Genomic DNA, 12,165 nt, shown 5'->3' with positions numbered 1-12,165 from the left:
ATATGATTGCATTCTAAGTTTGGTGTTGCTATGCAACAAAATTTGGTTCCAATATCTATTAGATACTTGCATCAATTCCAAGTGAAAGTGTCACACTAAGTTTGGTGTGCCACTTATTCTTTATGCAAAGTATTGTGCACACCTTCTTATGCTTGCAATCAAAATGTCGTTGTCTCTTGTGCCTTGATTGTTATTTTTCATTTTTGCTTGCTTGCAACACATGTAATGCTAACATTTCATTATGTAAGACATTCATGATCTATCTTAGCCCCATAGCCACTGTTCTAATTATTGCTTGAGGATGAACAAGCATACGGAATTTGGCAAGGGAAAGAGGAAGGATAGAGGAAAAAGGACAACAATAATGAAGATGAACTACAAGGTTGTAGAGTTCCTTTTCTTCTCATTTGTTTCCAGCACTCTAAATTGTATGATTGTCTTCATCTTTTCTGTTTACATGTGTGTATGAATAAAGCATAGCTTGAATCTTGATTTGTAATATGTTACTGTGGCATTATAACTACCAACTTGGGCTTTGTGAATTCAAAAGCAATAAAGTATCATGATCATAAACAAACAAGGAATTAAAGAAGAATTTAGCATGTGCATACAAGTATTGGAAAGCTAGTATGATTGATTGTTGCTCAATTGCATTGGATTTTATTTAATTGAAGTTTTTCATCTAGTACATTTTGTGAAATCTTTTGAAATCATCAAAACCTTGAAGAAGCAAATACAATTAAAGCAAGAAAAGAAAAAGGGAAAGAATGAGAAAGATGAAGGCTCTGAGTACCAATGGCAATTTATTTGCTAAGTGCTTGTGGTGTTTATGTATCAAGCCAAATGCTTGAAAACAAAACACTTAGAAGTCAAGGCTAGGCTCAAGTGCAAAAGCACTCCCTCAAAGCTCAAGGTTCTGAGCATCAATGATTAGAGAGTCAAGAAAAAAAAATGATGAGCTTAATGAAGTCCTCTAATTAAATGCTTGTGGTGCTTATGTATCAAGTGGTAATACTTGAAAACAAAGCATTTAGAAGTCGTAGCTTTGTTATTAACTCATGGGGCAAAGCACCCAAAAGGAGAAGCTAAAAAAAAAAAATCAAAAGCTTGTTTCAAGGAAGAATTATAAGAAAAAGATTTCATAAAATAAGCTAGATAGAAGCATCAATCATTTACATCTCTTTTGTAATTGTAGCATGCATAGAAAACTAGCTTGCCATGAACATTAACTTGCTACTCTTCTTACCTTGGATTGTCAATTTCTATTGCATAATTCTTTTCTTACTTGAGGACAAGCAAGGTTTAAGTTTGGTGTTGTGATGACAAGTCATCATATACCTATTTTTCTATGCTTTTTCATACAAGAAATTGATGATTAGTGCTTAAATATTGCATTCTTTTGTGCTTAATTGGAAGATTTCTTTGATCTTTTAATTTTATAAATCTTGTAGGAAATAAGAAGAAAAAGAAGCAAAGAAGCACAAAAAAGGAGAAAAAAGAGCTTTGGGACACACTTTGAAGTTGGAGCACACTTTGGAGCCTTAGGCCACACTTTTAAAAGCGTGGCCCATGACCAAATTAATGAAGAATAGGCAATCAGCACACACTGCCCTGCTCTTGCCAAGGGCAGGGCAGAATCATGATGAAACAAAGTGAGGTTGGAGCAAATTTTCGCTAAGTTAAAATCTGGCCGCTCACAGCATGACCATGCCTACTTCAAAGGGCTATAACTTGAGCTACAGACGTCCGATTGATGTGCTTCCAGTTGCGTTAGAAAGTTGACATTCAGAGCTTTCCAACGATATATAGCAATCCATATTTGGCGTACAATTCAGGCAGGAACGAAAGGCATCTTTAAGGGCCATGAGGAAGCAAGAAACTAGGCCTTACTTTGGTGCCAAGAAAACCAAGGAAAAGAAGTAGCGTGTGCATCCACCAAGTTTCGAACTTGGAACTTCACTTTTGAAAACACTGCCCTGTCCTCCGCAAGGGCAGGGCAGCATTTTGGTGATGCACACACACGCACCATTCTGGCGCACCAAGGGAAGGCTCGGCAGCATCATTCTGGCGCACAGGCATCACTCGGCAGCACCAGCAGCACGCATGGGCACCATTCTGGCGCACCAAAAAGTTCTGCCCTGCCCTCCGCAAGGGCAGGGCAGCGTCCTGCACACACCAACGCACCACACGCACGCACCATGGACCAGATGCACCATTTTCTGCCCTGCCCTCCACAAGGCAGGGCAGCCTCCTGGGAGCAACATATGGGCCAAAATTCAATTTAATTCAATTCCTCACCAAATTGAATCAAAGGCAACCAAACCCATTTCTCCTCAAATCCAAAGCAAGCAAAGCCCACATCATCACTCAAAGGGCACATGGATCAATTAAATTAGGATTTTCATTTTTGTAATTTGTTTTAATTTCATTTTCATTTTCATTATCCTCTCTTAGCTTCTAGCCATTCCTTCTTACTTCAACCTTTCTCCAAGCTTTCTTCACCTATCATTAACCAACCAAACACATCAAAGCTATGCTCAAAATCATGAGATGTTCATTCTGTCCTAATATGCAACCATTATGGCATCAAGTCTCAAGAAAAAGCATGAATTTATCTATGGTTGATTCAATCAAAGGAAGCATGAAAATCTACCCAAATTAGCTTGCTTAGGCCTCAAGAAAGTGCATAATTCAATTGAAAACAAAAGAAAGAGACTAGTAAAACTAGGCTAAGATGACTTGTCATCAACATATTAAAAAAAATAATAAATTTACAGATCTATTGTTTACTAGATATTGCTGGATTTTATTTTTTTATTATTTAAATAAAAAACATTTAATAATATAATTTAAAATTCAAAAACAAAAAATTTAGTTTTTTTAAATTTTTTATTTTTTTAAAAATATTTTTTATTTTTTATTCAACCGATAATGCTACACCTAGACAGTAGACTTCTTTTTGCTTCACTTGTTCACAAATTAAGAATAAATTAATTTAAAAATTTAAAAATTTTAATTTTTTTCTTTTTTAGATATTTTTGGAATCTTTATTTTTTTACAATTGGAAAAAAATATTTTTTTATTTTAAGAATTAAAAAAATAAATTTGCAGATCTGTTGTTTACTAGATATTGCTGGACTTTATTTTTTATTATTTAAATAAAAAACATTTAATAAAATAATTTAAAAATTCAAAAATAAAAAATTTAGTTTTTTAAAATTTTTAATTTTTTTAAAAATATTTTTTATTTTTTTATTCACCGGATAATGCTACACCTAAACAGTTGACATTTTTTGCCGCACTTGTTCACAAATTAAGAATAAATTAATTTAAAAAATTTATAATTTAAAATTTTTATTTTTTGGATATTTTTGGAATTTTTTATTTTTTTACAATTAGAAAAAAATATTTTTCAGTTTAAATATTAAAAAAATAATAAATTTACTGATATTTTTCTTGATATTTTTGGAATTTTTTATTTTTTTACAATTAGAAAAAATTATTTTTTTTAGTTTAAATATTAAAAAAAATAATAAATTTACAGATCTGTTTTTTACTAGATATTGCTGGATTTTATTTTTTTATTATTTAAATAAAAAACATTTAATAATATAATTTAAAATTCAAAAATAAAAAATTTAGTTTTTTTAAATTTTTTATTTTTTTAAAAATATTTTTTTATTTTTTTATTCAACCGATAATGCTACACCTAGACAGTTGACTTTTTTTTGCTTAACTTGTTCACAAATTAAGAATAAATTAATTTAAAAATTTAAAAATTTTAATTTTTTTACTTTTTTAGATATTTTTGGAATTCTTTATTTTTTTACAATTAGAAAAAAATATTTTTTATTTTAAAAATTAAAAAAAAATAAATTTACAGACCTGTTATTTACTAGATATTGCTGGACTTTATTTTTTATTATTTAAATAAAAAACATTTAATAATATAATTTAAAAATTCAAAAATAAAAAGTTAGTTTTTTAGATATTTTAATTTTATTAAAAATATTTTTTATTTTTTTATTCACCAGATAATGCTACACCTTGACAGTTGACTTTTTTTGCTGCACTTGTTCACAAATTAAGAATAAATTAATTTAAAAATTTAAAAATTTTAATTTTTTTACTTTTTTGGATATTTTTGGAATTTTTTATTTTTTTACAATTAGAAAAAAATATTTTTTAGTTTAAATATTAAAAAAATAATAAATTTACTGATCTGTTGTTTACTAGATATTGCTGGACTTTATTTTTCATTATTTAAATAAAAAACATTTAATAATATAATTTAAAAACTCAAAAATAAAAAATTTAGTATTTTAAATTTTTAATTTTTTTTAAAATATTTTTTATTTTTTATTCACCGGATAATGCTACACCTAAACAGTTGACTTTTTTTTCCTGCACTTGTTCACAAATTAAGAATAAATTAATTTAAAAATTTAAAATTTAAAATTTAAAATTTTTTTGATATTTTTGGAACTTTTTATTTTTTTACAATTAGAAAAAAATATTTTTTTTAGTTTAAATATTAAAAAAATAATAAATTTACAGATCTGTTGTTTACTAGATATTGTTGGATTTTATTTTTTTATTATTTAAATAAAAAACATTTAATAATATAATTTAAAATTCAAAAATAAAAAATTTAGTTTTTTAAAATTTTTAATTTTTTTAAAAATATTTTTTATTTTTTTATTCACTGGATAATGCTACACCTAAACAGTTGACTTTTTTTACTGCACTTGTTCACAAATTAAGAATAAATTAATTTAAAAATTTAAAATTTAAAATTTTTTATTTTTTTGATATTTTTGGAATTTTTTATTTTTTTAGAATTAGAAAAAAATATTTTTTTATTTTACATATTAAAAAAAATAATAAATTTACAGATCTATTGTTTAATAGATATTGCTGGATTTTATTTTTTTATTATTTAAATAAAAACATTTAATGATATAATTTAAAATTCAAAAATAAAAAATTTATTTTTTTAAATTTTTTATTTTTTTAAAAATATTTTTTATTTTTTATTCAACCGATAATGCTACACCTAGACAGTTGACTTTTTTTTGCTTCACTTGTTCACAAATTAAGAATAAATTAATTTAAAAATTTAAAAATTTTAATTTTTTTTCTTTTTTAGATATTTTTGGAATCTTTATTTTTTTACAATTGGAAAAAAATATTTTTTTATTTTAAGAATTAAAAAAAATAAATTTGCAGATCTGTTGTTTACTAGATATTACTGGACTTTATTTTTTATTATTTAAATAAAAAACATTTAATAATATAATTTAAAAATTAAAAAATAAAAAATTTAGTTTTTTAAAATTTTTAATTTTTTTAAAAATATTTTTTATTTTTTTATTCACCGGATAATGCTACACCTAAACAGTGGACATTTTTTGCCGCACTTGTTCACAAATTAAGAATATATTAATTTAAAAAATTTAAAATTTAAAATTTTTATTTTTTGGATATTTTTGGAATTTTTTATTTTTTTACAATTAGAAAAAAATATTTTTCAGTTTAAATATTAAAAAAAATAAATTTACTGATATTTTTCTTGATATTTTTGGAATTTTTTATTTTTTTACAATTAGAAAAAAATATTTTTTTAGTTTTAATATTAAAAAAAATAATAAATTTACAGATCTATTTTTTACTAGATATTGCTGGATTTTATTTTTTTATTATTTAAATAAAAAACATTTAATAATATAATTTAAAATTCAAAAATAAAAAATTTAGTTTTTTTAAATTTTTTATTTTTTAAAAATATTTTTTATTTTTTATTCAACCGATAATGCTACACCTAGACAGTAGACTTCTTTTTGCTTCACTTGTTCACAAATTAAGAATAAATTAATTTAAAAATTTAAAAATTTTAATTTTTTTCTTTTTTAGATATTTTTGGAATCTTTATTTTTTTACAATTGGAAAAAAATATTTTTTTATTTTAAGAATTAAAAAAAATAAATTTGCAGATCTGTTGTTTACTAGATATTGCTGGACTTTATTTTTATTATTTAAATAAAAAACATTTAATAAAATAATTTAAAAATTCAAAAATAAAAAATTTAGTTTTTTAAAATTTTTAATTTTTTTAAAAATATTTTTTATTTTTTTATTCACCGGATAATGCTACACCTAAACAGTTGACATTTTTTGCCGCACTTGTTCACAAATTAAGAATAAATTAATTTAAAAAATTTATAATTTAAAATTTTTATTTTTTGGATATTTTTGGAATTTTTTATTTTTTTACAATTAGAAAAAAATATTTTTCAGTTTAAATATTAAAAAAATAATAAATTTACTGATATTTTTCTTGATATTTTTGGAATTTTTTATTTTTTACAATTAGAAAAAATTATTTTTTTTAGTTTAAATATTAAAAAAAATAATAAATTTACAGATCTGTTTTTTACTAGATATTGCTGGATTTTATTTTTTTATTATTTAAATAAAAAACATTTAATAATATAATTTAAAATTCAAAAATAAAAAATTTAGTTTTTTTAAATTTTTTATTTTTTTAAAAATATTTTTTTATTTTTTTATTCAACCGATAATGCTACACCTAGACAGTTGACTTTTTTTTGCTTAACTTGTTCACAAATTAAGAATAAATTAATTTAAAAATTTAAAAATTTTAATTTTTTTACTTTTTTAGATATTTTTGGAATTCTTTATTTTTTTACAATTAGAAAAAAATATTTTTTATTTTAAAAATAAAAAAAAAATAAATTTACAGACCTGTTATTTACTAGATATTGCTGGACTTTATTTTTTATTATTTAAATAAAAAACATTTAATAATATAATTTAAAAATTCAAAAATAAAAAGTTAGTTTTTTAGATATTTTAATTTTATTAAAAATATTTTTTATTTTTTTATTCACCGGATAATGCTACACCTTGACAGTTGACTTTTTTTGCTGCACTTGTTCACAAATTAAGAATAAATTAATTTAAAAATTTAAAAATTTTAATTTTTTTACTTTTTTGGATATTTTTGGAATTTTTTATTTTTTTACAATTAGAAAAAATATTTTTTAGTTTAAATATTAAAAAAATAATAAATTTACTGATCTGTTGTTTACTAGATATTGCTGGACTTTATTTTTCATTATTTAAATAAAAAACATTTAATAATATAATTTAAAAACTCAAAAATAAAAAATTTAGTTTTTTAAATTTTTAATTTTTTTTAAAATATTTTTTATTTTTTATTCACCGGATAATGCTACACCTAAACAGTTGACTTTTTTTTCCTGCACTTGTTCACAAATTAAGAATAAATTAATTTAAAAATTTAAAATTTAAAATTTAAAATTTTTTTGATATTTTTGGAACTTTTTATTCTTTTACAATTAGAAAAAAATATTTTTTTTAGTTTAAATATTAAAAAAATAATAAATTTACAGATCTGTTGTTTACTAGATATTGTTGGATTTTATTTTTTTATTATTTAAATAAAAAACATTTAATAATATAATTTAAAATTCAAAAATAAAAAATTTAGTTTTTTAAAATTTTTAATTTTTTTAAAAATATTTTTTATTTTTTTATTCACTGGATAATGCTACACCTAAACAGTTGACTTTTTTTCCTGCACTTGTTCACAAATTAAGAATAAATTAATTTAAAAATTTAAAATTTAAAATTTTTTATTTTTTTGATATTTTTGGAATTTTTTATTTTTTTAGAATTAGAAAAAAATATTTTTTTATTTTACATATTAAAAAAAATAATAAATTTACAGATCTATTGTTTAATAGATATTGCTGGATTTTATTTTTTTATTATTTAAATAAAAACATTTAATGATATAATTTAAAATTCAAAAATAAAAAATTTAGTTTTTTTAAATTTTTTATTTTTTTAAAAATATTTTTTATTTTTTATTCAACCGATAATGCTACACCTAGACAGTTGACTTTTTTTTGCTTCACTTGTTCACAAATTAAGAATAAATTAATTTAAAAATTTAAAAATTTTAATTTTTTTTCTTTTTTAGATATTTTTGGAATCTTTATTTTTTTACAATTGGAAAAAAATATTTTTTTATTTTAGGAATTAAAAAAAATAAATTTGCAGATCTGTTGTTTACTAGATATTACTGGACTTTATTTTTTATTATTTAAATAAAAAACATTTAATAATATAATTTAAAAATTAAAAAATAAAAAATTTAGTTTTTTAAAATTTTTAATTTTTTTAAAAATATTTTTTATTTTTTTATTCACCAGATAATGCTACACCTAAACAGTGGACATTTTTTGCCGCACTTGTTCACAAATTAAGAATAAATTAATTTAAAAAATTTAAAATTTAAAATTTTTATTTTTTGGATATTTTTGGAATTTTTTATTTTTTTACAATTAGAAAAAAATATTTTTCAGTTTAAATATTAAAAAAATAAATTTACTGATATTTTTCTTGATATTTTTGGAATTTTTTATTTTTTTACAATTAGAAAAAATTATTTTTTTAGTTTTAATATTAAAAAAAATAATAAATTTACAGATCTATTTTTTACTAGATATTGCTGGATTTTATTTTTTTATTATTTAAATAAAAAACATTTAATAATATAATTTAAAATTCAAAAATAAAAAATTTAGTTTTTTTAAATTTTTTATTTCTTTAAAAATATTTTTTATTTTTTTATTCAACCGATAATGCTACACCTAGACAGTTGACTTTTTTTGCTTCACTTGTTCACAAATTAAGAATAAATTAATTTAAAAATTTAAAAATTTTAATTTTTTTTACTTTTTTAGATATTTTTGGAATTCTTTATTTTTTTACAATTAGAAAAAAATATTTTTTTAGTTTAAATATTAAAAAAATAATAAATTTACAGATCTGTTGTTTACTAGATATTGTTGGATTTTATTTTTTTATTATTTAAATAAAAAACATTTAATAATATAATTTAAAATTCAAAAATAAAAAATTTAGTTTTTTAAAATTTTTAATTTTTTTAAAAATATTTTTTATTTTTTTATTCACTGGATAATGCTACACCTAAAGAGTTGACTTTTTTTTCCTGCACTTGTTCATAAATTAAGAATAAATTAATTTAAAAATTTAAAATTTAAAATTTTTTATTTTTTTAATATTTTTGGAATTTTTTATTTTTTTAGAATTAGAAAAAAATATTTTTTTAGTTTACATATTAAAAAAATAATAAATTTACAGATCTATTGTTTACTAGATATTGCTGGATTTTATTTTTTTATTATTTAAATAAAAAACATTTAATAATATAATTTAAAATTCAAAAATAAAAAATTTAGTTTTTTTAAATTTTTTATTTTTTTAAAAATATTTTTTATTTTTTTATTCACTGGATAATGCTACACCTAAACAGTTGACATTTTTTTCCTGCACTTGTTCACAAATTAAGAATAAATTAATTTAAAAATTTAAAATTTAAAATTTTTTATTTTTTTGATATTTTTGGAATTTTTTATTTTTTTAGAATTAGAAAAAAATATTTTTTTAGTTTACATATTAAAAAAAATAATAAATTTACAGATCTATTGTTTACTAGATATTGCTGGATTTTATTTTCTTATTATTTAAATAAAAAACATTTAATAATATAATTTAAAATTCAAAAATAAAAAATTTAGTTTTTTTAAATTTTTTATTTTTTTAAAAATATTTTTTATTTTTTTATTCACTGGATAATGCTACACCTAGACAGTATACTTTTTTTAGTTTACATATTAAAAAAAATAAATTTACAGATCTATTATTTACTAGATATTGCTGGATTTTATTTTTTTATTATTTAAATAAAAAACATTTAATAATATAATTTAAAATTCAAAAATAAAAAATTTCGTTTTTTTAAATTTTTTATTTTTTTAAAAATATTTTTTATTTTTTATTCAACCGATAATGCTACACCTAGACAGTAGACTTTTTTTTGCTTCACTTGTTCACAAATTAAGAATAAATTAATTTAAAAATTTAAAAATTTTAATTTTTTTTCTTTTTTAGATATTTTTGGAATCTTTATTTTTTTACAATTGGAAAAAAATATTTTTTTATTTTAAGAATTAAAAAAAATAAATTTGCAGATCTGTTATTTACTAGATATTGCTGGACTTTATTTTTTATTATTTAAATAAAAAACATTTAATAATATAATTTAAAAATTCAAAAATAAAAAATTTAGTTTTTTAAAATTTTTAATTTTTTTAAAAATATTTTTTATTTTTTTATTCACCGGATAATGCTACACCTAAACAGTTGACATTTTTTGCCGCACTTGTTCACAAATTAAGAATAAATTAATTTAAAAAATTTAAAATTTAAAATTTTTATTTTTTGGATATTTTTGGAATTTTTTTTTACAATTAGAAAAAAATATTTTTCAGTTTAAATATTAAAAAAATAATAAATTTACTGATATTTTTCTTGATATTTTTGGAATTTTTTATTTTTTTACAATTAGAAAAAATTATTTTTTTTGTTAAATATTAAAAAAAATAATAAATTTACAGATCTGTTTTTTACTAGATATTGCTGGATTTTATTTTTTTATTATTTAAATAAAAAACATTTAATAATATAATTTAAAATTCAAAAATAAAAAATTTAGTTTTTTTAAATTTTTTATTTTTTTAAAAATATTTTTTATTTTTTTATTCAACCGATAATGCTACACCTAGACAGTTGACTTTTTTTTGCTTCACTTGTTCACAAATTAAGAATAAATCAATTTAAAAATTTAAAAATTTTAATTTTTTTACTTTTTTAGATATTTTTGGAATTCTTTATTTTTTTACAATTATAAAAAAATATTTTTTTATTTTAAAAATTAAAAAAAAATAAATTTACAGACCTGTTATTTACTGGATATTGTTGGACTTTATTTTTTATTATTTAAATAAATAACATTTAATAATATAATTTAAAAATTCAAAAATAAAAAAGTTAGTTTTTTTGATATTTTAATTTTATAAAAAATATTTTTTATTTTTTTTATTCACCGGATAATGCTACACCTTGACAGTTGACTTTTTTTGCTGCACTTGTTCACAAATTAAGAATAAATTAATTTAAAAATTTAAAAATTTTAATTTTTTTACTTTTTTCGATATTTTTGGAATTTTGTATTGTTTTTACAATTAGAAAAAATATTTTTTAGTTTAAATGTTAAAAAAATAAAAAATTTACAAATCTGTTGTTTACTAGATATTGCTGGACTTTACTTTTTTATTATTTAAATAAAAAACATTTAATAATATAATTTAAAAATTCAAAAATAAAAAATTTAGTTTTTCAAATTTTTAATTTTTTTAAAATATTTTTTATTTTTTTATTCACCGGATAATGCTACACCTAAACAGTTGACTTTTTTTTCCTGCACTTGTTCACAAATTAAGAATAAATTAATTTAAAAATTTAAAATTTAAATTTTTTTTTTGATATTTTTGGAACTTTTTATTTTTTTACAATTAGAAAAAAATATTTTTTTTAGTTTAAATATTAAAAAAATAATAAATTTACAGATCTGTTGTTTACTAGATATTGCTGGATTTTATTTTTTTATTATTTAAATAAAAAACATTTAATAATATAATTTAAAATTCAAAAATAAAAAATTTAGTTTTTTTAAATTTTTATTTTTTTAAAAATATTTTTTATTTTTTTATTCACTGGATAATGCTACACCTAAACAGTTGACCTTTTTTCCTGCACTTGTTCACAAATTAAGAATAAATTAATTTAAAAATTTAAAATTTAAAATTTTTTATTTTTTTGATATTTTTGGAATTTTTTATTTTTTTAGAATTAGAAAAAAATATTTTTTTAGTTTACATATTAAAAAAAATAATAAATTTACAGATCTATTGTTTACTAGATATTGCTGGATTTTATTTTTTTATTATTTAAATAAAAAACATTTAATAATATAATTTAAAATTCAAAAATAAAAAATTTAGTTTTTTTTTAAATTTTTTATTTTTTTAAAAATATTTTTTATTTTTTTATTCACTGGATAATGCTACACCTAGACAGTATACTTTTTTTTGCTTCACTTGTTCACAAATTAAGAATAAATTAATTTAAAAATTTAAAATTTAAAATTTTTTATTTTTTTGATATTTTTGGAATTTTTTATTTTTTTAG

The sequence above is a fragment of the Arachis hypogaea genome, chromosome 10 (assembly GCF_003086295.3).
Source record: "Arachis hypogaea cultivar Tifrunner chromosome 10, arahy.Tifrunner.gnm2.J5K5, whole genome shotgun sequence".
Lineage (NCBI taxonomy): Eukaryota > Viridiplantae > Streptophyta > Magnoliopsida > Fabales > Fabaceae > Arachis > Arachis hypogaea.
Note: the sequence above shows the minus strand (reverse complement) of the source record.